This window comes from Diadema setosum, chromosome 12, assembly GCF_964275005.1.
Source record: "Diadema setosum chromosome 12, eeDiaSeto1, whole genome shotgun sequence".
NCBI lineage: Eukaryota > Metazoa > Echinodermata > Echinoidea > Diadematoida > Diadematidae > Diadema > Diadema setosum.
Genome location: NC_092696.1, coordinates 15,455,995 through 15,480,878, shown reverse-complemented (window position 1 = coordinate 15,480,878; position 24,884 = coordinate 15,455,995). Strand labels below are relative to the sequence as shown.

Sequence of the window (24,884 nt, the reverse complement as noted above, 5' to 3'; positions counted from 1 at the left end):
TTTACAGCATTTGAATATGAAAATAAGCGCATATAAATTTGATACTTTTCCCAATATAACTTCGTATCTGGGCAATATAACATAACATGCCAAATCGATTCAACTTCGTATCAGTTCTTACATATCATATCAGACGTAAATCTCAATTTCCCTAAATTTTCTTAAAATGGTAAAAATTCTACTCAATAACTTCAAACTATATTGCTGTATTTCATTATTAGATAACAAACTGGAAATCAATCAACACTTTTCAATCAAATTCTGGAGGTATATAATTATAATATACATCATATGTTTGTCCAAAAGTTTGTCACACTTAGCTCAGATTTGATTTCTTTTCATCCAGCAGTAAACAATAAAACTGTTTTGTCTCTAAAGCTATCAAGTCAATTATATCCCGGTGTTTATCTGAAACAATTCTTTATACGACAAAACATCTCGGGTACATTGCCTTTTACACAACAAATAATCAAACCACACCTATGGCAAAGCCTTCTTAATTCTGTCATAAAGTTTATTGAAAGAAGAGGTTCTGCCTTCCTGTACAATAATTCCATGCATGTGATTTCCTACATGAAAAAAAAAAGATGGAAAATAAATGTTATACAAGCTTGAAACTTGAAACAATATCAGTAACGAATTCAAATTCATTATTTCATATAATTATGTGACCGTGCATCACAAAACGAACAAAATGTCGCACACTCTGATTTTGAGTGAAGACTGAAAATAGGTGATATTGGTCAACCTAGCCGATCTTGTTGTTTTCATATTTTCTAAAAGATCAAGTCTTCAGATACATTTCGCTAAAATTTGGGATCATAAAACGGGCAAGAAAGTGAGTCAGTGTTTTCTTAAGCAATTTATCTCTATTCTTTTTTTTTTGGTAGAATAGTGTGATTTGGTGCGTCTCTACATTCCCCTTTTCATTTCTTTAAACCTTGTACTCACTTTCAACTCTAATAACTTTTGAAAGGATGATGCTTCTGCTTTGAAATTTGGCATTATTTATGAACAGAATGTTTTTATAAGGCATGCTCAATTTCAGTTTTATTTGATTATCCCCTCATTGTTTCTCCGGAGGTTTACATCCTGCTTTCTGTCCAATTCATCGCAAAGCCAGCACGGCATGGTAAAGATTAAAGGGAAGCAGTCCTGAGATTTTCATTGTAATGATAAATAATTAGAAGAGTAAAAAACATAAACTTTCACCAGTTTACACGCGTGAAAAAAAAAAAAAACTGTCTGCGTACGCGATTTTTAAAAAATGATTCCTGCAAGTGATAGTGTAAGAGCCGGCAAAAAGATGGTACGTCATGCATGCCCTACTCACCAAGTTGACAGCCGTGCATCTAAAAACCGATTTAATTGTTGAAATGATTAGTTGCAATTTTATCATATAATGTGAAAGTTTGTGGTTTTATTATTTCAAACAAAATATTTCAAGCTTAGATATATATAATTCATGAAAAATTAATATTGTTAACATAAATCTATATGTATTTTTAAAGCAAATATACCATGAACTTGACATCAAATAGGCACGGTCCTTTTCTAGCTTCCGTCCGTGTTGCATACTTCTTAGCGTAGAAACCACGCTCGCGCGCGAATTCTTACCATACTATAATGTATAGTACTCCGTCTAGCTGATTTTACCGAAGATAACCTGTGCATGAGAGAGTCGAATTCTTCAAAGAAAATATTGTTTGTATCCCAATATTTCTGTAAGTAGTCAGATATCGCCTTTCCTCGAAAAAAAAAAAAAAAAAAAAAACTATGACGTGAGCCGGGAAGGGTAAACAAAGGGGGTCGTATATAGGGATGTTATTTCGCTCCACTTTGCCGTGCATGTCCAGTCGGAACTGGCAGCAGCTAGCTCAGTGGCACTGTACTGCAGTCCAACCCCGGCTGCAGCCCCACGGTAAATGAAACATAGCTAGCCACTTTTCTTACCTCTCTACGCCTTTTCCCTCGGTTCTCGTCGAAGTCGATGCTCGAGGTGTTTCTGTTTTATAACTCATGTGAGCAAATGATCGGGATTGCATCTGGCTTCAGGAGTTTTCTCGGTTTATAACCGAGGGCTACAGCCTGCCGGTCCACGTAAAAACATCGCTTCTCATATGGTCCACGCACAGGTAGGTCACAACACGATATCGAGATTTTGTAGGCCCTAAGTTTCTTATGTTCGGCATCGTTGTACAGATATTTCCAAGCTATACAGCTCACCTTTCACGATACTTTTGTGGGTCTGGGACGGAAAAAAAGGATTTTCCAGGGAAATTTTCTGCACGATTCGAGCAAAACTACTGATGTAAGATAGCCTGACCAGACGACGCTGAATGCGGTCGCCCCTATAGTGTACTAGTTAGCAGGCCTGTAGCTGTGTAGAACCGTTTCTACCTACAATCTGTACGTACTAGAACATGCATACTATGAGCGGCGACAGGGCTGCAGCTAGCTGCGCTTGTGATAGACTGGAAAAGTGTGAAGGGCAAACCGCGTACGGGGTATCTACCGTAGATCTAGTTGTACCGTCCACACGTGTACTGTGAGAATATAATACACAATACACACACACACACACACACACACACACACACACACACACAACGTAGAAACAATGTCAAATACTACTATAGTCCGGCAGCCATGGGGGGTAAGGTTGCATTGGAATGTTATAGTTTTTTTTTTTTTAATTGATATTGACTGTTAAGACCTTCTCTTCTAACAATCCACATGCTGGAGCTCTGTCAGCATTGAGCAATTTGAGATATACGCGGAAATCTAAAATGGCCGCCGGCGGCCATCTTGAAAATGCTATTTACTTTCTTTTAACCCCCCTAGTACATCAAAAATGGGCATTGAATGTTTTTAGGGATGGAGAATTCAAATCTGAGGTTAGTTTCAGGATATTACTATGTTTTGATATCTTAAAATAAAATGGCGGCCATTTTTCAAGATGGCCGCCATATAAACATACTGTAACGTAGACTACGTAGAATCGCGCAAAGACCTGAATTATCATTTAAGTTTTCCCTTTTTTTTTTTAGACAAGGGAGGTGCATAATGTAACAAATTTATGAAGATTAAGGCCTGTAAAGCTTAGATTCATTGATAAAAATAATACAGGTTACCTGTTATAACGAAGTCGCTTATAACAAATGACCGCTTACAACAAAGCAATGCTAGCTGAAGTCCCGATTCTCTGTACATACAAACCTATAGCACAGCGATTCGCATACAGCAAAATTCGCTTATAACGAAGTATTTTATGTAATCCCAAGCATTTTGTTGTAACAGGATTCGACTGTAGTATTACAGGGGCCACGGAACGGGGGGGGGGGGGGGGGCTGCAGCCCTCCTCCCCCCCCCCCCCCCACACACACACAAACTTTTGGTTCGTGAAAAAAAAATAAAAGAAAGAAAAAAATCGGGAAAAAATCGGGAAAAAATCAAAATACCCATGAATATGAATATCCCAAGATTCCGCCCTTACATAAAGTTCCCGTCTAAGCACCAGCACAGCAAAAGATGTGGGGGGGGGGGATGGGGCAGTCGCCCCCTTAAGATTCTGAATAATACTGAGTGCACAAGACTTATCAATTACATTCCGAAAAAATAAAAAGTTCCGTCATGTACAAGGGGAATATCCCCTTTTAATCAACCCTTTCCTCTCTCGGTTCCCCCTATCATTTTTTATAAAATACTTTCCCAAATATTCCATCAAATATGCGTATACGAAATATAGATCTCAATTTCAATTTTAAAAAGGCAAAAGCTCCCTGTACGGGGAGGGTGAGGATAGCACTCTCCCACGCTTTCTGCCCACCCCCCCCCCCTCCCGTGCAAACAAGTAGACTATGGCTATAACACTTCGAGTTTTCCAAACATATGTGACCCGCTACAACAAAATGGTCCTAAAGTCGGGTGAGGCCGATTATTTGAAAATTGCATGACACAATTCCCTAAATCTTTCTGCTTTAAATTGATGTATAACACATCTTATAAAAATAATCGGCTGTGGAGATATCGATGTTTAAAAGAGAGCATGTCGAGACGTCTGGGAAATCACTGTTTCGAGAAAAGCGCCCTAAAAGATCTCCTTGCGACGCAATCACGATCAAGGGACACGCAAGTCAGTATTCACCTCCGGACAATAGAAGGTAAGCCCTAGCAACCCCCGAAATGCTCATTCAAACACAACGTCGGCGGTCTCCTCACCGACCAATCAGTGGCCAGGATGCCAGGAGGAGCGGCTGGGCATAGCGCACCTTGCCAGCACGCACCAGTCGACTAGGCAGTGTGCGAGCTTCACGCTTCGGTTAGCGGCAAGCAGCAAACTGACCAATGAGATCACTCTGGTCGTTGTTAGGGGCGGAGCCTATCTGTGGCGCTCAATCCAAATGTTCGAACCCGTTTCTGCTTCGTTGAAACGCCAAAAAACATGGCCCAGAAAAACGCTATTTTTTGGTCTTTCCTTTGATCATTTTGCTTCAAAATTTCGACAGACAATAGAAGACATGTCAGACTATAATAGCATGTCAAATTAAGAAAATCGTAAGTTTTGACCAATTTTGATGCTCTGACTTCAAACTCGATTTTCACGGCTTTGACCGTGCGCGACTTTAGGACCATTTTGTTGTAGCGGGTCACATATACGTGTACCACAAAATGTGTACACAAAAACGTTTAACTGCAATCAGAAAATACAGAATCTCCCTCATGTAGGAGGTAGAATAGGGCTTATTCCCTCCCACATCATCCTGCTATGTCTCCTTCTGCAGACTTGCACTTCTCTATTCGACAAATTTTCAGATATGCCAACAGAAGTGTGCGCCAGATTGTTGAATTTCAGTTCTAAAAATGAAAAAAAAAAAACCTCCCTCGAATATGGGAGAGGTATCTTGCCACCCTCCCGTTGATTGGTCCCCTCTATAGACTAAGTACACTTTGGGGAATGGCAATTTCCGAATTTCCCACAAAAAGTGTGCTTCAGATCGCTTTTTTTTTTCAGTTTTAAAAACTCAATAGTTCCGTCGAGTGGGAGGGGGCATCCCCTTCCCACACCCTCCCCCTCTAGACTTTGTACATACACACAGGTGATGCACATGCGGAATAATAGCTAAATCCTGTGATTTTGCTATTAACACTTCCCTGAAAAAAGCCCTAATTGTTTCCATTATTTTTCTTTTTTTTTTGGGGGGGGGGGGGAGCTAGAAAAACTTCCAAGTATTGCAACAAAAGTTTGCACCAGATCGCTGAATTTCAGGTCTGAAAATGTAAAATCACCTCAGTGTGGAAGGAGAAATATCCCTTATGTACACCCTCGACGTGTGCATGCCTTTTCTGTTTGATTGCTTTACAAGAGACAGCGTTCATGAAATTCATTAATTAATACAAGAAGTTTATTCAAATGCTACCACGAATGTCTTTATCATCATATAGGCAAGTTGTTCAATAATAATCCACATCTAAATATCCTGCTACCTTAATTAAACAAGACAGTGTGGCCATTTCAAGTCGATAAGACGCGCAAAAACATGCATCAAATTGCGCCATTTACAACATAAAAATGCAAAAAGTTCTCACCCTGGGAGGGGGACACACCCTCCCTCTCTTTTCGCTCGGCTCGCTCGGCTCGGTCGCTTCGCTCCCTCATAATACAGCCGCCCCCCCCCCCCCCAAGAAGGGGGGGGGGGGGTGGCATGACCTTGACCCCCCCCCCCCCCAACTGAAAAACGTTGTCAAGGTATCTTTTTGATATGATTTTTTTTAAATACTTCTTGATTGTTTTGAAAGTGATCTCTTTTGGGTGATACAATATAATGATCAAACTGGAACCCTAATGACGGTTGAAGATTTTTTTTTACATCACCCTGCTGTTGGAGGATCTGTCCTTGCTGAAGAGTAGTGTGAAACAATTCAACAATCCTACCTGAATGAAGTGCTTGTTCCCTTGTAGTGTCACCACTGGTTATACTGCTACAGGCAGAGGTGATAAAACAGATCTTCTGTTCTAGCAAGAACCAAATATTTAAGTTTATCTACTATTTTATTTGGTTCAGATGTATGGATCATGTTCCTGAATATCAGTCTTTTTCCTGAAGATACTGTTTATGCATCTATTTCATCTGTTTCTTCTGGATGGCTGGTAATATCTCTTGCCTCTCTCATTTGGTCATTGTGACAGGAATAATGAGCCGTTACAGAACAGAAGTATTCAAAAAAAATCATATCAAAAAGATACCTTGAAATTATGTGTATACCAATGTATACAGAAAAGCAACATGACTATTTTGAAATACTTCTGATAATACTACAGTCGAATCCTGTTATAACGAAATGCTTGGGATCACATAAAATACTTCGTTATAAGCGGATTTCATTGTATGCGAATCGGTTGTATTTACAGAGAATCGGGACTTCAGCTAGCATTGCTTCGTTGTAAGCGGTCATTCGTTATAAGCGACTTCGTTATAACAGGATTAACCTGTATTGTTTTTATCAATGAATCTAAGCTTTAGGCCTTAATCTTCATATCTTTTTTTTTTTTACATTATGCACCTCCCTTGTCCAAAAAAGGGGAAAACTTAAATGATAAGTCAGGTCTTTGCGCGATTCTACATATAAAGTCTACACTACAGCATGTTGATGGCGGCCATCTTGAAAAATGGACGCCATTTTATTTTAAGATATCAAAACATAGTAATATCCTGAAACTAACCTCAGATTTGAATTCTCCATCCCTAAAAACCTTTAATGCCCATTTTGGATGTGCTAGGGGGGGGGGGGGGTTAAAAGTAAGTAAATAGCATTTTCAAGATGGCCGCCGGCGGCCATCTTGGATTTCTGCGTATATCTCAAATTGCTCAATGCTGACAGAGCTCCAGCAAGCGGATTGATAAAATAGAAGGTCTAAGCATTCAATATCACTTAAAAGAAAAAACTATAACATTCCAATGCAACCTTAGCCCCAAAATCAGGGTTTGGCTGCCAGACTACTAGTAGTAGCCACCGACGTCTTCGTGCATCCGGGTAACTAGGGAGCGTACGGATAACGAGCTGAACACGGCTGGGAAGAGTTGTGCCTCGGTGACGTCTGACTCTCCGCCAGGACTTGCTCATTAGCATATTCACCATGCAAATTCACACTTTTTCAACCAAAATTTACGAGCTTATTTGGTGATTTGAAAGTGTTTTTTTTTTTCGGTGAAAGTAGTTCATTGGAGGTACCAACAACAACATATTCTTTTTTTTTTTTTATTTCGTGAGGACTGCTTCCTTTTAAGCGCTAGAATATACACTGTACTTCAAAAGCTCTTTTCTCAGTTGACACTTTTCTTGAGTGTGTGTTTTCTTTCCATTATTTAGATCGCGGTTATGAGAGTCCATTTGATTTGAGCTATACGTCATTTTAAAGGTTAGAGTCTGCTCTTTCACAATATGTTCTCAACTAAAATTTCATATCAGACGACTGTCTGTTTGTTTTGTGATGCAGGGCCACATAATATATTATATTCGTTCATAATTTCTCAATGATTATTTCTACTGTTTAATAACTGTTTAAAGTAAATGATACCTTTTCAACCCAGTATTTGTTAAATAAATATTCATTCATAAACTTGATGTACTTGATATATCATTCATCGGCAATGTGTGTTTGCCTGTGTAGAAAGAAGATTAGAATAAGATACCGGTAATTTATATCTTTTACACAATACTATCATATCTGCAGCTGAACAATTAAAATGTAAGCACAGATAAACCCCTCCGATTTTATCCAACAGTTACATATATATTACCAAGATTTATCACAAGTATCTAATAATTTCGGGAAACAAGACAGCCTAAGTGACTTATTTTTGCATTTAAATCAATCAGTCCTAAACCACCTTCTAAAACACCTTTCATTACAAGCGCTGTTTTCATTTTTATCTCTTTCAGAATTCCACAAAACAAACAATGTACTTCATTAATATCATATACATTGGTAATGAATGGTCAATGTATTTACATGATTAAAATATGAAAAATTGCAGGATTGGATTAACAATAAAACGATTGTAATGAGGGTAAACAAGGACCTTAGAATTATTTCCCTTATCCCAACAGCAAATTGATATCTTTATTATCAAGATCTGTCATTGGGCAGTGATATTGTTGTGTAAGCATTCCGTTCTTTTTTTTTATTCAGTTTTCAATTTAATTGGAAATACTTCGCCAATTTTCAATTCTTTTTGATATACGGCCCCGTCAAAGTTGAAATTCCATGCATGCGTCAATGGCGATATACGGTGCAAAATTTGTCATGTGTAAACAATAAAATGCATATTGTAAATCCATAAAAGCTCCTACTAATAAACAATGACCCCTGATGCGACACAAATTATCGCCTCCTGGAACAGGCAACAAATTATGCATGGATCTGACGACACAACTTGTCGCCCGCCCTCGAAGCACATTTCGGGGGATCTTGGCATATTCATTGAAAAACCGCACATAACTTACATTGCAACATTCATGCAAACAAGCGATGTAAAAAAGGTAAGGATAATATAAAGTTTTGGTACCTCAAAATTTTCCCCGAGTTTCCTTGTCTTAGTTTGTGTTTGAGGTTAAAATACCTTTCATATAACTAACACTGTGAGACTTACTCGCCCCAAAGCGCGCTCATGTCTTGGTAATCATGCAATAACGGTTTCGTATAATACGTGTATATTGATTGTCGCGGTACCGCGTCGAATCAAACTAAAGGCTCGTTCGAATTTTTCAGAGCCCGCTCTGCTCTGGTATCCCTTGTAAAAAATACCATGGTTTGACTATGAGGCATAACCATGGTTTTACATTGGATCCATCCATGGTTTAACCATAGTGCAATATGGTTTGATTATGGTCAAACCATGGTGCACTAGTGTTTAACCATAGTTTAACAATAGTTTAACAATGGTGCACTATGGTTAAACCATGGTAACTACGGTTAAACCATAGGTTTAGCATGGGTTAACCGTAGTAACCATGGCTTAAAGGTGGTAAATTGGAACGCACTTACCATGACATTACTGTGGTATTACCATGGTCACTACTGTGATTCTACAGTACCAAAACCATGGTTAAGAAAAAGTAAAACCATGGTTAAGGAAGTGTAAAACCATGGCTAGGAAATGGTGAAACTATGGTTAGGAAAAGATGAAACCATGGGAAACTCATGGTTTAACCATAGTGCAATATGGTTTAATAATGGTCGAACCATGGTGCACTAGTGTTAAACCATAGTTAAACAATGGTGCACTATGGTTAAACCATGGTAACCATGGTTAAACCATAGGTTTAGCATGGGTTAACCATGGTAACCATGGTTTAAAGGTGGTAAATTGGAACGCACTTATCATGACATTACTGTGGTATTACCATGGTCACTACTGTGGTTCTACAGTACCAAAACTATGGTTAAGAAAAAGTAAAACCATGGTCAGGAAATGGTGAAACTATGGTTAGGAAAAGATGAAACCATGGCAAAGTCATCGTTTAACCATAGTGCAATATGGTTTAATTATGGTCAAACCATGGTGCACTAGTGTTAAACCATGGTTTAACCATAGTTAAACAATGGTGCACTATGATTAAACCATGGTAACCATGGTTAAACCATAGGTTTAGCATGGGTTAACCATGGTAACCATGGTTTAAAGGTGGTAAATTGGAACGCACTTACCATGACATTACTGTGGTATTACCATGGTCACTACTGTGTTTCTACCGAGCCAAAACCATGGTTAAGAAAAAGTGAAACCATGGTAAAGGAAGTGTAAAACCATGGTTAGGAAATGGTGAAACTACGGTTAGGAAAATATGAATCCATGATAAACTCATGGTTTAACCATAGTGCAATATGGTTTAATTATGCTCAAACCATGGTGCACTAGTGTTAAACCATAGTTTAACCATAGTTAAACAATGGTGCACTATTGTTAAACCATGGTAACCACGGTTAAACCATAGGTTTAGCATGGGTTAACCATGGTAACCATGGTTTAAAGGTGGTAAATTGGAACGCACTTACCACGGCATTACTGTGGTTTTACCATGGTCACTACTGTGTTTCTACCGTGCCCAAACCATGGTTACGAAAAAGTGAAACCATGGGTTAAGGAAGTGTAAAACCATGGTTACGTAAAGGTGAAAGTTTAGTTAGGAAAAGCTGAAACCATGGTTTTACAGCTGCCAAACCACAGAATTACAACCCAAATCACGATACAAACATGATCCATTGTACATAGTAAACCCACTATTTAACCACAGCGCAATATCGTAGAAAAATGTATTTTCAACTACAGTTGTATTTCACAAGTACTTTGAGAAACCATGGGGAAAATTGGTTGGAGAAATATATTTTTCCACAATTGCTTTGCTATTTGATGAATAATGATCAATAAATAGCACAATAGAGTCTTCACATAAAGTGATGAAATAAAAATATTTTCAGTAAATTACCTGGAGCAGAATAATAATTCTTACAATTCCTATACATATGTATTATGATATAGTGCATTTGTAAACATGTATATGAACCTGGACTCTGAAACAGGAAAACACCAATTCTCTATTATTTTCCTTCTAGCTATAGTCTAAAAATATGCATTTAAAAACTGACTTCCATGTGTGTGTTGGGTGGATGGGTGCAGAATGTAAGTGTTAATTGATTCACTGTTTGATAAAAGAAGCTACATGTAGCAACGAGTAGGTTGATGCTCTTACCAGCATTGACTCTCACACAGCCAAAGCTCTCCCCAAAACATACATGTATATCGAATACACTATGGCCAAATTGAGGAAACCAAAAAGTCCCAATTTTTATGGCTTAGTCATGTGTATTCCTCTGAACATGCAGAAGTCAAACATTGCCCAATTTGATGCGCTTTTTCAGTCAAAACTGACTGACTGGAGTTTACTGTACTGTCATTAGCATTTAAAGGCACATAGACCCGGTGGTTTGCTTGCGTACATGGCGCACGGCACAAGCTTCCTTGAGAGACCTATGCTATCGACTCCTCTTTATCGTTAGCGCTTACGCTTTGACCCATTTAAATGAGTCCGAAGAAGTCCAATCCACTGCTGATGATGACAGCTTTAATATTTTTTTTTTCTCTGAAGTCAAACAAAGAAGCATGCACCCTGGCATTCAAATTCTACGGACTGTCTGACACGCAGAGAAGACAATGAAGGCAACATTACTTAGCAACACCTACGCGCTTTACTGTTGACGACAGCTCAATTTCGGCAGTCTTTGTATCAATGCTAATGGTGATCGGCACTCTCATCCAAAAGCGCTGCAGCAACTACCGGGTCTGGGCACCTTTAAAATAAGAAAGTACACAAGGGTAGAAACAGTCAATTATGATTATACATTCAAAAGTTATTTTTCAGCAGCTGGGTGTGAGAAGTCAAAGTATCATACAAATATCACATTATTTCCAGTTGCAAAACTGTAGGTTTATGTAAACAAAGCAATGAAGACAATGTACTCTTACTGAACCTCAGTCAACAAATAAGACATAAGAATGCACATTTGCCCACTTTGCTGTTACGATTGAAAAGTAGCTTTTTATTGCTTCATGAGCAGCATCTTGACTGTACATAGGTATGGCTTATTGCCAGTCACATGATTTAAAACTATAACAATATCACCTGCAAAGAATTAGTTGGATAATTATAGTGTACATACATTAGTGCATGTTTGATGTACATGATCATTTGTAGCTTTGTATAGATAATGCAAATTTGGACTTAAGTGACACCAGGAGCACTGGACAACAGAACAAAACAGCATAAAAAAATATCTAGCAACCAACAGTCCTGACATGAGAGCATACAGGCACACTTCACATGCTTTGAAAACTGTCCTTGTACTTCTACTGTCCAAGACTATCCAGCAGTAAGCTTTGGTGCAACTTCTGGATGAGGCTTCGCAGGAACTAGGTCTTGATATAGCTTGGTGAGTGTGCCCTTTGTCGTTGTGGAGCGAGCCTTGAGATGTCCTTCTTTTGCAACCGTGAGCCGTGAGAAGTTTCTTGGGGAAGATCACTCCTGCAACGAACTGAGAATTTATTCATTACGCTATTATTTTTTTTTAATAATAATAATAACATGTAGTACGTGTTAAACTCTACTTCAAATACTCAACACACAAAATTCTTGCACAGAATAGCTACCTTGCAAAAAACATATGAAGAATGGGATTAGATTGATGTGGTACACCTAGCAATCATTTCATCACTCTAATGTGCTGGCGAGATACTGTTTAAAATACAATGTACTTTTACAATCATTTTAACCCCTAAGTGCCGCATACAGGTGAAGCCATTACGTTCAACATTCCATATCGTGTATTGTGCACAAATTGCCTAGAGTAATTTGATGTTTTTCAAAAATTGATCACATTCTATTTTAAGCAGGTTGCCAATATTTTAGGATGCTGCATAGCATGCTGCTGGTATTTGAGGATGTTGCACAAGAATTTGGGTATGCTGCAGTGTAATGCTCAAATTCCTCATGAACCACACTAATAATGGGTTGAAAAAAAGAAAGAAACAAAGAAAGAAAGAAAGAGGAGTATCTTACCCTTGATGACATGGAAAAGCGGGAGAAAGCATGACATCAGTAGATGGACTTCTCTGCACCAGAATTCAGCCAGGAGGATGCCATACACGTATTGACGTAAATCAGCACTGCATGTACTTGTACCCATGAAAGGAGCTAACTAGGGGACAGCCTGATCGATAGTCATGGGTGGACTTCAAGTCTTCTATGGAGAAACCTTCTCGTGTCAGCCACTGGCACAATCAATCATTGATTCTTATGAGGAAAAAAAATAACACAACATAACGATAATAGTGATGATTGAGAGAAGTGAAATAAGGTTAGGCAGAAAAATCACACAGGAAAATGACGTAACATACAAAATACAGCATTGGATGATTTAAAGTTTGGTGCTTGTGCTAGCTCCCAAATGACTGCTGGAATAAAAGACTCCCAAATATTCTACAATGTCGCATAGCATGCTGCTGGTTTTTGAGGATGTTGCACAAGAATTTTGGTATGTTACAGCGATATGCTCAAATTCCTAATGAACCATACTGGATTGAAATAAAGAAACAAAGAAAAAGGAATACCTGCTCCTTGATGACAGGGTCAAACGGGAAAAAACATGACATCAGATGATCCACTTCTTTGCACCAGAATTCAGCCAGGAGGATGCCATGTACACATATTGATGTAAATCAGCGCTGCATGTGCATCATGTACTTGTACCCATGAAAGGAGCAAGCTAGTGGACAGCACGATCAATGGTCATGGATGGACCTCAAGTCTTCTATGGACTGCAAGTCTTCTATGGAAACACCTTCTCACATCAGCCACCTGCACAGTCAATCTTTGATTCTGATGAGGAAAAAAAAACCCACACCACATAACAATAATACACCTATTAATGATTGAGAGAAGAAAAATAAGGTTAGCCAGAAAAATCACACAACAATCCGTTAGGTGAATGATAATACTGGTATAACATACAAATTACAAAATACAGCATCCTTTGCCATTGGGGGATTTCAAGATCAGTGCTAGTGCTAGCTCCCAAATGACTGACTTAAACTGAGCTCCAACACCGACGGTCGGATTAACTAAGCGATACTGATCAAAGTTATTGATCCCCAGCAATAGGTGTTGGAATCGCAGCATCGCGAGGTCCGTGAGAATAGCACGACGAAAAGTGATGGCGCATGATTACACTCGAATATTAAAAGATGCAGGACTGCTTAGTTTTCAGACACAAAGTGAGGAAGACAGACTAAAATGCCCCAAATTTCAACCATTCTTCAAAACACAACTAACTTAATAGTTAATCTTATGCTTCCAGGCTCAGATTTATGAAGCCACATGCTTGTGTAGGGCCTACGTTTCGTGGCGTGGGTGACCATTGCATTAGCATAAAATGTACATGCTATATACAGGCCTAACTCTTACACTATGAAATGGCGGAGCTAGGTTCAGCAGACGACATTCTTTCATTTCAACACCAAGCCCAGCACTTGACCGAAATATTGGTCTGTATCTCGTCGACGGGGATATGTTCCACAGAGCAGAGACTGCATCCGATTCTGGCTTTACGGATCCCCTCCTATAGACATAGTCCGGAGGTAGAGAGCCATAAGTAACGTCAAAAAAAAATAAAAAAAAAATAAAAGACTCCTCCTCCGGACAGACGAATCTTTCACAAGTTTGCCGAGCACCAGCAACCAGAAATTTATGACATAAGAAAAATTATTTTTGAGGTCATCCTACCAGCACCTACGGACTTCAAGTTCACTTCAGTTTTATCGCCAGTGCCAGTGGCTGCCAGTGCTAAAGTTAGTGCAGAGACACAATCAAAGAGTATAGAAGCTAAGAGGGCGTACTCTCGCAACTTTTGGAAATTAAATGACATTTTTTTCAAAATACATTTCATGGTTAGACAGGAATGATACTTCTTTACGACAAAACAAGATTCTAAGTACATACATCGGTACATATCTTTCCCTGTATGCCCCCTAAAGTAAAAAGGGGAAAAATGAAAGGGAGACAGAAATACGAGAGCCCAGTGATACGGCACTGATCATCATGATCGCGTAATATACAGTACGCCCTCTAATCAATCTATCGGTCTGTTGCTTTCAATGGCGGAATGGCGTCCGTATTTCGCCCATGAGCGTACTAGTTCGCAGGAGTAAGCCCTCGTGTCTTAGCGTAGCTTCTACTGATACTCTTGATTCACTGGAGCAGTTACCACTAACGTTAGAAGTCCTAGCAGAAAATAGTACGTGTTGTTGATGTACCTTGCACCGAACCTGATATCACCACCCAATATGAGGTAGGCCTATGCCTACTAGGGATTACGCCTAACTGTTAACGGTTAACAAGTTAGAACTACCGACTACATGACTACCGTCTTGTTAGCCCGACCAGACGCTGTTAGAGTACGCTGTGCTGTGCGAATAAATTATATCCTGTCGCTATACTACACTGTCTACAGCGACTGGGTTGTGTATAGAATCTAACGTTAGTTACCGTATACCGTCTTGTAGAATTTACGTGACACAGTAACACTAACAGTTCAGTACATCAGTAGCTGAGTTAGAACAACTCATTCCAAACTCTTGAGCTCTCATGTCATACTCTCACACTCACTGACTCAGTCACACTCTCAGATACAGAACAGTCTAACTGGTTATCCCCATCAGCTCACAATATTGATACGATCATGCGAAATTTGCACAGCAGGGCCGCTGCCGGCCCCGGGTCGGTCGGGACAATTCAATGCAAATCTCGCTGGTAATTATTTTAGCTAAGATTAGGTCTACTAATAATGTATTAAAAGTTACGTTGACCAACCTTCCTCGAAGAATCCCAAAGGAGAAGTTCCTCTTTTTCTTAGGAGCCGTTTGCTAGCCATTTCTCAAAATATCAGATGGTTCGTACGTCGAGATGTTTGACTCCGGTCAGAGATCATCATCACGAACAAGCGTTTGAAATGAATTGAACAGCGAATCGTATACCGTACCGTGTGAGTGTTTTTTGAGCGGTCTCGGACTAACGGTTCAGCAGTACATACACGTAAGGTTCAATCAGCGACAACAACAGCAACACGCACATGACCTCTTACGTTACATTATTATCAAGAAAACTTGTAATCATTAATTTTTTGGTTTTAAATAAAAAAAATATATGTTTAAAACTTTTTTATTGCAAATTAAATTTTTGTTTTTTGTGTCAATATTTTTTGTGCTCCATATTTTTTCAAATATATTTTTGTTGTGATCTTTGGTACGAACGAGCCTCATATCAACAACCCGGATCTCCCATTCATCGTACACAATTTTCTACACGCCGATTGCATTCATATAGTTTTCTATTGTTGTGTGTACATGTCAAAGCTACGGGGAACGAACGGGCGGCAATGGGTTACTACCTTTTTTATTTTTTCACGAGTATGTAATCTCATTTAAGGTTTTTTACGTGCTTTATTCCGTAGTGAATAGATGTTGCATTTTAGGAATGCTGTAAATCAACCAAGTGAAGCAGCTTTTTGTTTGCAATGTTAAGACTACTGTTTGTTTACATAATCCTGTTGAAGCCAAACGGGTGGTTGCGTTAGATGAATGTCCGTCATGACTTGCATTGGCATTGCGGCCATCAAAGTATGAGTTTTCATATTGATTTTTGTGATCGACATCATTCAATAATCATAGTGCACGTGGTTTAAACTTTGGTAAAACAAAAAGTTAACCATGGTTTAATAACCACTGTTCTTATGCTATCATACAGGTTCCATGGTTAGAAATTCTAGAATATGGTTTTTCTGCACTGTATCTGATCAGCATGAAACCACGGTTGAAACCATGGAGCTAGTTAGTAGCTCCATGATACAACCATGGTGAAAATCATGGCTTTTTAACCGCCTCTTCACTATCATGAAACCACGGTTCGTAGAACCAATCAATGTTTCATAACCATCCTTTGCACATCACACTATGATAAAACCATGGTTCAAATCCTGGTGTAGCTATGACCATCGTTTTCCTTGCTAAAATGGAATTTTAACGATTGTTTAAAACCGTTGTTTTCACACTTTCGTTAAACCACTGTTAAAGTCATGGTTATATAACCATCATTTTTTTTTAAACTGATAAAACCATGGTTAATATCATGGTTAATAGCCATCGTTTTCGACCACTGTAAAACGAAAGTTTAACCATGGAATTACAACTAGTGTTTTATGCTATCATAAAACCACGGTTACAATCATGGTTTAATAACTATCGTTTTTACACTATCATAAAATCATGATGAAAATCATGTATGGTTTTATAACGATGGTTTTCAACCTTAGTAGAACGAAAGTTACACCATGGTTTCCTAAACATTGTTTTTATACCATTGTGAAACCATGGTTACAACCATTGTTATATTATTATGTTATTTTTACCAAAGTAGAACGATAGTTTTGTTGTGGTTTTCTCGCCATTGTTTTTTTAATTTCTTAAAACTTTGGTATAACGATAATTTTTTAACCATGGTTTTAAAACACTTTCATTAAACCACTGTTAGAGCCATGGTTATATAACCATCATTTTTTAACTATGATAAAACCATGGTTAATATCATGGTTAATACCTATCATTTTTAACCTTTGTAAAACGAAAGTTTAACCATGGTATTATAGCTAGTGTTTTTATGCTATCATAATACCGTGGTTAAAATCATGGTTTTATTACTATCTTTTTTACACTATCATAAAACCATGATGAAATCATGGTTTAATAACGATGGTTTTCAACCTTGGTAGAACGAGAGTTACACCATGGTTTCCTAACCATTGTTTGTATACTATTGTGAAACCATGGTTACAACCAGTGTTATATTACTATGTTATTTTTACTAAAGTAGAACTATGGTTTTGTCGTGGTTTTCTCACCATTGTTTTTTTAATTTCTTAAAACTGTGGTATAACAATAATTTTTTTAACCATGGTTTTATTAAAACACTTTTCTTAAACCACTGTTAGACCCATGGTTATATAACCATCATTTTTTAACTATGATAAAACCATGGTTAATATCATGGTTAATAGCCATCGTTTTCAACCTTTGTAAAACGAAAGTTTAACCATGGTATTATAATTAGTGTTTTTATGCTATCATAAAACCACGGTTACAATCATGGTTTTATAACTATCGTTTTTACACTATCATAAAATCATGATGAAATCATGTATGGTTTTATAACGATGGTTTTCAACCTTAGTAGAACGAGAGTTACACCATGGTTTCCTAAACATTGTTTTTATACTATTGTGAAACCATGGTTACAACCATTGTTATATTATTATGTTGTTTTTACCAAAGTAGAACAATAGTTTTGCTGTGGTTTTCTCGCCATTGTTTTTTTTTTTTAATTTCTTAAAACTGTGGCATAACGATAATTCTTTAACCATGGTTTTAAAACACTATCATTAAACCACTGTTAGAGCCATGGTTATATAACCATCATTTTTTAACTATGATAAAACCATGGTTAATATCATGGTTAATACCCATCATTTTTAACCTTTGTAAAACGAAAGTTTAACCATAGTATTATAACTAGTGTTTTTGTGCTATCATAATACCATGGTTAAAATCATGGTTTTATTACTATCTTTTTTACACTATCATAAAACCATGCTGAAATCATGGTTTAATAACAATGGTTTTCAACCTTGGTAGAACGAGAGTTACACCATGGTTTCCTAACCATTGTTTTTATACTATTGTGAAACCATGGTTACAACCAGTGTTATATTACTATGTTATTTTTACCAAAGTAGAACGATGGTTTTGTCGTGGTTTTCTCACCATTGTTTTTTTTTAATTTCTTAAAACTGTGGTATAACAATGATTTTTTTCACCATGGTTTCAAACCCGTTGTAAAATGAAAGTTTTATCATGTTATCATAACTATGGTATTTTAACAATGGCATTACCACACTTTCGCCACACATTTGCCATGGATATGAATTAAAAATCATGGACTACCATCGATCCATTGTAAAACCGTCCATAACCATGGATATACCATGGTTACGGTTGTAAAACCATGTTTGTTTGTTTTTTTTTATAAGGGATACGAAATCATTATTGCATGATTACCAAGACATGAGAGCACTTTGGGGTGAGTAATTCTCACAGTGTTAGTAATAATTATGAAAGGTATATGAATGCCTTGATAATCTTGAATATCTTGATAATCAAATCTATCAAACATTTCTTAAATGTTAATCACTCCAGCTAACTATTATCTTAATTATAAAACTTTACAACTATGAATCTGATAACATCTTGATCGACATATTTATACGGTGAAGGTACACACGCAGAACAAGAGGTGACCATGCCCAGATGCGATGATTTAAAGCCATTAATATCTTTTAAGAAAATCCTTCCCAAACATTCCACAAGAATGCACGAAATACTTAGATGTTAATTTTGAATTTTTATCGTGGGGGGGGGGGGGGGGGGCACCTCCCACACCTTCCCCCGCTCGGTACATCTCAATAGACTCTAGTACCCGGTGGAACAGTGGTGTTAGGTATCCACAATGAAGTCTATTATTATTAAAACATAAATACACGTACACGTATGACGCACTTTGCGTTTAATAATTTGACATAACTATCATTTTTCAATAATGATAGATACTTTAAAGGAGACACACAAATATGTTTGCATGAATTGAGGTAAAGAAGAATTGAAAGGGAAAATCCAGTTCAAATATAAGTAAGTCTGATAAGAAAGAGTGAAATATTACAAGTTCAACGGTAATATGTCATTGCAATGTATAGGTGAAAAAAAGGAAATTATGAGATTTTGAAGTTTCGCAAATTTTTCAATAAAACAGTTCTTGAAAGTTGAAAATAAGTGAGCATGTCATCCCCTCACTACTTTCCATATAATATTTGCATAAAATTGTGAAATTACCAGTTTTTCTTTCAAACGCAATTATGCTAACAGACTCAAATCCTAGTATATGTAACTGAGCACTTTTTCAAAGTTATTCAACCAGGAATGACATCATACTTCAGACTTCAAAGACAGAAACATTGAATTTTTGTCCTTTTCTGTACACGATCAATGGAAAAATTGTGAAGTTATGACATGGTCAGCTCATCACTCATTCGTATGTTCATATCCACGGTACAAGAACTTCTTCAGAGATTAGAAAAAACTTCAAAATTTTACAATTTCCCTTTTTCATCCGATTTCTGTCAAACTAATATTACCAATGAACTTGAAAGATCTTACTCGTTTTTTTAGCAGACTAACTCATATTTGGACTTGATTTCCCCTTTACATCCAAATGATCTTCACTTGTTTAACATAAATTGTCATTTTACTCATTGATCACTTTAATAGGTACTTCAAAGGAAAGGACAATGCGGTGTATGACATAGCAAGATGCTCTGACGTAATCAAATCGATAAACTATGTAGGCCTATATTTATAACGATGATAAGACGATAAATCAACCGTCACATTCAATACAGAAGTAAACAGTGCGAAGGATTAGATTTGATTTGGCTTTATCTGGTGACTTGTATTGTGTCTACACAATGGTTATGTACGCGCATTGTTGGCAGCAAAAAAGAAAAAGAAAAATTGCTTACAGAGAAATTTTAAATCCATTGATCTTACAATGCGTAAATGAATAAAGAGATACAGTGAGTAAGAAAACAAAAGGGAGGAGTGACTTGTGTAGAAATGGTTAGACGAAAGAGGAGAAGGAAAGAAAAGATTTAGTGTGTCTAATAGATTTCAGAGTCACCACCGTTTTAGGGTTAGCTGAATGGAAAATGTCAGATTGACTTTTAAGATAATAATCATGAATAAGTCCTTGTTCTACAAAATTAATTGAAAAAAAACATAATAAAATATGACAACTGGCCGTTTTGTATTAAAGCAAAGCATACTGTAACTGAATTTTGCAGGAAATTTAATTTCATTTAACTTGCATGTATCTATTCCTACAAATAAAAGATTTGAATGGTCGTGAAAACCTGAATCAGTGGATATACACTGTAGGCTTAAAAACTGTACATAAGGTTTTTGTATGTGGAAGTAATATACCAATGAACATGCTATCATAACGACTTTTTGAAGCTGAAATGTAATATGTACGATGGAATCAAGAGGTTGTAAAGCATGAATGAACTGTTCATTGGAACAAGTACTTATGCTTCTGTAGTACTGTATACCTATACCAACAACAAGGAACATTTGAAAGAAATAATTGCACCTAAGCATTCTTTTTTAATTATGCATTACTCCCACAAGCTCCCGTAGGAATTGAAACCCATGGATGCAGTTAAGATTTTCCCTTACATGATAATGCAACTGTAGCCTTCGGGAAAACAGGCGTGATTTATCATAATCATTCGTAACGGAACCGTAATATCACTTTTAATATTTTCATTGTAACTAATGTCAGTATATACCTTGGTCTATGACTTTGTTATTACAAAGCAGGCCTGATTCGTGGTCTTGTACATAGTAAAGTAAATCTTTAAACGGAATAACTGAAACAAAGACAAACAGTTCCATGCAGATGCTGGAGAAGATTAGCCTAAGAAGAGAAAGCTTAACGTCACAATGTATATCACACATATTCATAGTTTTGCTACTCAACCTACTCATATTGCACAGTTACACATTCTCCTTCCGAATGGGATTCGTCCTCGCAAGTTAGTCATAATCTGTATTTCATGGGAATAGGTAAACGATAACATCTTGGGCTAGGTCGATATTTAAATGTTTAGTTACAACGCATGGCCAAATGTGTGCTGTTTTTTTTATTGCAAAGATATCAAAAGCTACCAATAATAATTAAAAGACTCCATAGTTGTGTCATCTTACTGCCATGATTAAAATAATACTTCTGTGAATGCAATTATTATTCATCATCAAAATTAGTGAGCACCATTTATCACCTCATGATCATTATTAATCAGCATGTATATAGTAAGGGAAATGCGACAACCATGTCATCTTGTTATAAAACCAAAATGTTCAATCAGTTGAGCGTACATGTTCATTAAAGCCACGTTAAACAAGTTGCTTTTGAGTGGGTACCTCCACTTTTTTTCACAGAGTGTATAAATGTTTCTTTTTGTACTAAACATAAAGACATGAACATGTTGTTATCCCTGTCTTACTATGTATATTATCAAAGACTCGCATGCCAAATGTATCATATTGTTTTTTGTACATTCTGTTGAAAAAAGAGTGAAAATAAAGTTTGAATATTGAATATTGAATATTGAACAAGTTAATATGTAATGAACAATATTGAAGATTCGTATTTTTACGTCAATAATTCAATTCACTGGCGTTACAATAATGCTATTATCATGTATATCATGAAAATAATGTTGTTCAAGAGGTATAGATAGAGAGCATGAAAGAGACAAGATACGCAGAGAAAAACAGTTAACGGAATGCATTCATATTCTGCAACATGAAGACGTGATGATGTTTTCCACACAGGAACACGATTGAATTGGAGGTTTGTGGTGCAGCGCTGAGCTCCTGTAACTTTGACAAGCACACCACTAGCTTCTCGAGTAGAAGACGAAAGGCTTCCCATAGCAGGACATGATGGCAGCAAGTTTGTCATCCGAGTTACATGTTATGTTCTAGGCGATCTTGAGGTCCGATCTTGAGGTCAGGTGCATGGCATGCGTTGCTCGGTGCATTGATTGAGGAAGGTGTCAAGTCAGATGTGAAGGCGGGGGGGGGGGGTGGTACAGACCTGGTCAAAATAAGATAAAATAGAATAAAAAAACGAAAACAAAACAAGACAAAACAAACAAACAAATACACAAACGCAGTAAAAGAAAGCGAAATAATGACCGCTTTGTCATGGAGATAATGATATGAAATTCAATCTGGCCAGATATATGCATTTACGATCCATGTATTCCACATTTTGGTACTTATTTGACATTCCATTTGATTTCGAGTTTAATACAAGACAACCAATTTGAGATGGAATTAAACAAAATCTACACGAAACACATGATTGACGTGAAATCTTACGAAGAGCCCTCTGAAAAGCAAAGGCTTGTGGGAAGTGTATAGGGCTCCATCATTCGAGGAAGCTCTATCATTCAGGGAATATCGATGAAAATGGATAACAATTATGGATACCTCCTTTCATTGAAGTAGTGTATTGCAATGTAACAATGAAATTTTTACTTCGAAGAGACTTTATAAAAATAATATAAAGTCTCTTCCTAACGTAACGTTCCAAGAATATATGAGGCTTAGAAGCAGTTTCTTCATGGTCACATCCAGGCTTATGGTGAGGTACAGTGCAATCCTGTTATAACGAACACGGTTATAACGGAATTCTGGTTATAACGAAGTAAACATTTGGGCAGCAGTGTCATCAACTCTATGTATTTCTATTGTTTATTTGTTCGGTTTTAACGAAATTCCGATATAACGAAAGAAAACTGCCGGTCCCGAGGACTTCGTTATAACGGGAGTCCATTGTTTCTTTCACGTGCATGAGTATTTGATGTCTTAATTAGAAGCTATGACTTTATAGACTTAGTTGTGTGACCAAAAAAGAATGTTCACTTCGTTGGGAATATCCCTTAGACATTGTGAGAGTGGTAAAATGCATTTCCTCTCTTAAGGGTGCTCGTCGTTATCTTGTGCCTTGTTGATGTACAGTGAAGGCAGCACTGACGGCCTTGGGGGAAAACAAACAAACAAACAAACAAACAAACATATAGGTAACAAATGAAATAGAAAATTAACGTAGAAGTGTTCCGTTTAAGAGGTCGTTTGGTTCAGACTGACGGCAGATTTCTACAATTTTAGGTGAGATAATGAGAAACCTTTTATGTAATATACAAAAGCATGTAATTCCAAGAAGAATTCATCGTATATTTATTGAAAATTGGTTAGGAAATGGATGTCATATCCAGAACAGAACAATCCTAATGAAAGAAGGGACCCAACTTTTATTAGGATCGCTTTTTTTCACTTTGTTTTTGGATGTCTCAGCCATTCCAAAACCAATTTTCATCTAATTAACTTTGAATTCCTCTCAGAATGGTATGCTCTGCACTATTTGATAAGTGGTCCTTTTGTATTTCTCAAAAAAAATAAAAGCGCAATCCTCATCTCTACCAGTACTATATAAATGATCCCTTTATAGCACTGAAAGAATGTTGAAATTGAAGAAAATGGCCTGCACAGCTTTCAACTTAAATTATCTTTATCTTCACATAAGTCATGCTCAAACTCACCACAGGATCCTGTCAAACCATACATCATCGAGATGATCTCATAGTCACCGAATGTAGAGACGCACCTCCTCTTGCAACTTGCCTGTAATGCAAAAGAAAATGATATTTTGCTTAGTGACCGAATAAGCTATTTAATTGTGCAGCTGTACATATTAAAGACCGTGTATTGAGGAAAAGTAAGGTTACTTAGATTTCAATATAATACTTAACGTTGGATTATGACTATTTATTTTGTTATTAGTACTATTTCAGTAACTGTTACCTTCAATATTTTCATGCAATCAGTATTGATCATAGCGCCTTTGTGTAGGTAGTTCAACCACAACTTGCGTGTGTGAACATTTCCTGTTATGCGTGTGTCGTTCTGCTGGGTACGTTGATGATTAAAAAAAAACAAAAAAACATACACACACATAACAACTACATGTGCTGTTCACTAATCTCTATGAGAATGAAACCAAGGCCTCTATCTGAGACCTCGATCGAGGTTTGAGACAACATCAAGGTGGAAGGTGGGGATCGATCAACCCTGGTTAAATGAGACTGTCCTGGTTGTTCTGGAGGTCAATGACAACGGCATAGCTGATATTACCACGTGCACCACTAACTTGAAGGTCACTCCATCATCATCCTCGTATATACAAATGCTTCACCATCACTTTGTCTCCGGGGAAGTCCATCTTCGTTCCATGTCAGCTCATACCTGTGAGTTGTTGGTAATGGCGGGAAGTGATAAAACACAAGAAACGAATTCGGATCATGAGTCATTTTACCATTTGTATTCATATTAATTATTTATATTTTACCGTATATTTTTGCATGTATGTACATGATTCATGCCTTCTCTTTTCCTAGAGATACACTCACTCCCTACTAGAAAGAACACAGTGTCCCACAATGTGTTCACAGTGTGGTTACAAAGTCGACTAGGTGAAAACGCGCGAATTTAACAGTTTGGGGATGATTACACACTGTGGTTTGGTTCTCACGAGTGTTC

General features: G+C 37.2%; 1 long non-coding RNA gene across 1 annotated transcript; it reads right to left on the bottom strand.

The window, feature by feature from the left end:
- Positions 1 to 11,629: 11,629 nt before the first annotated feature.
- LOC140236230 (uncharacterized) lies at positions 11,630 to 15,585 on the bottom strand. Its single transcript, XR_011901765.1, has 4 exons — positions 15,427 to 15,585; positions 13,170 to 13,437; positions 12,619 to 12,852; positions 11,630 to 12,094 (listed from the first exon to the last, which is right to left on the bottom strand). It is a non-coding gene; the product is annotated as an uncharacterized lncRNA (long non-coding RNA).
- Between the last annotated feature and the right edge of the window lie 9,299 nt (positions 15,586 to 24,884).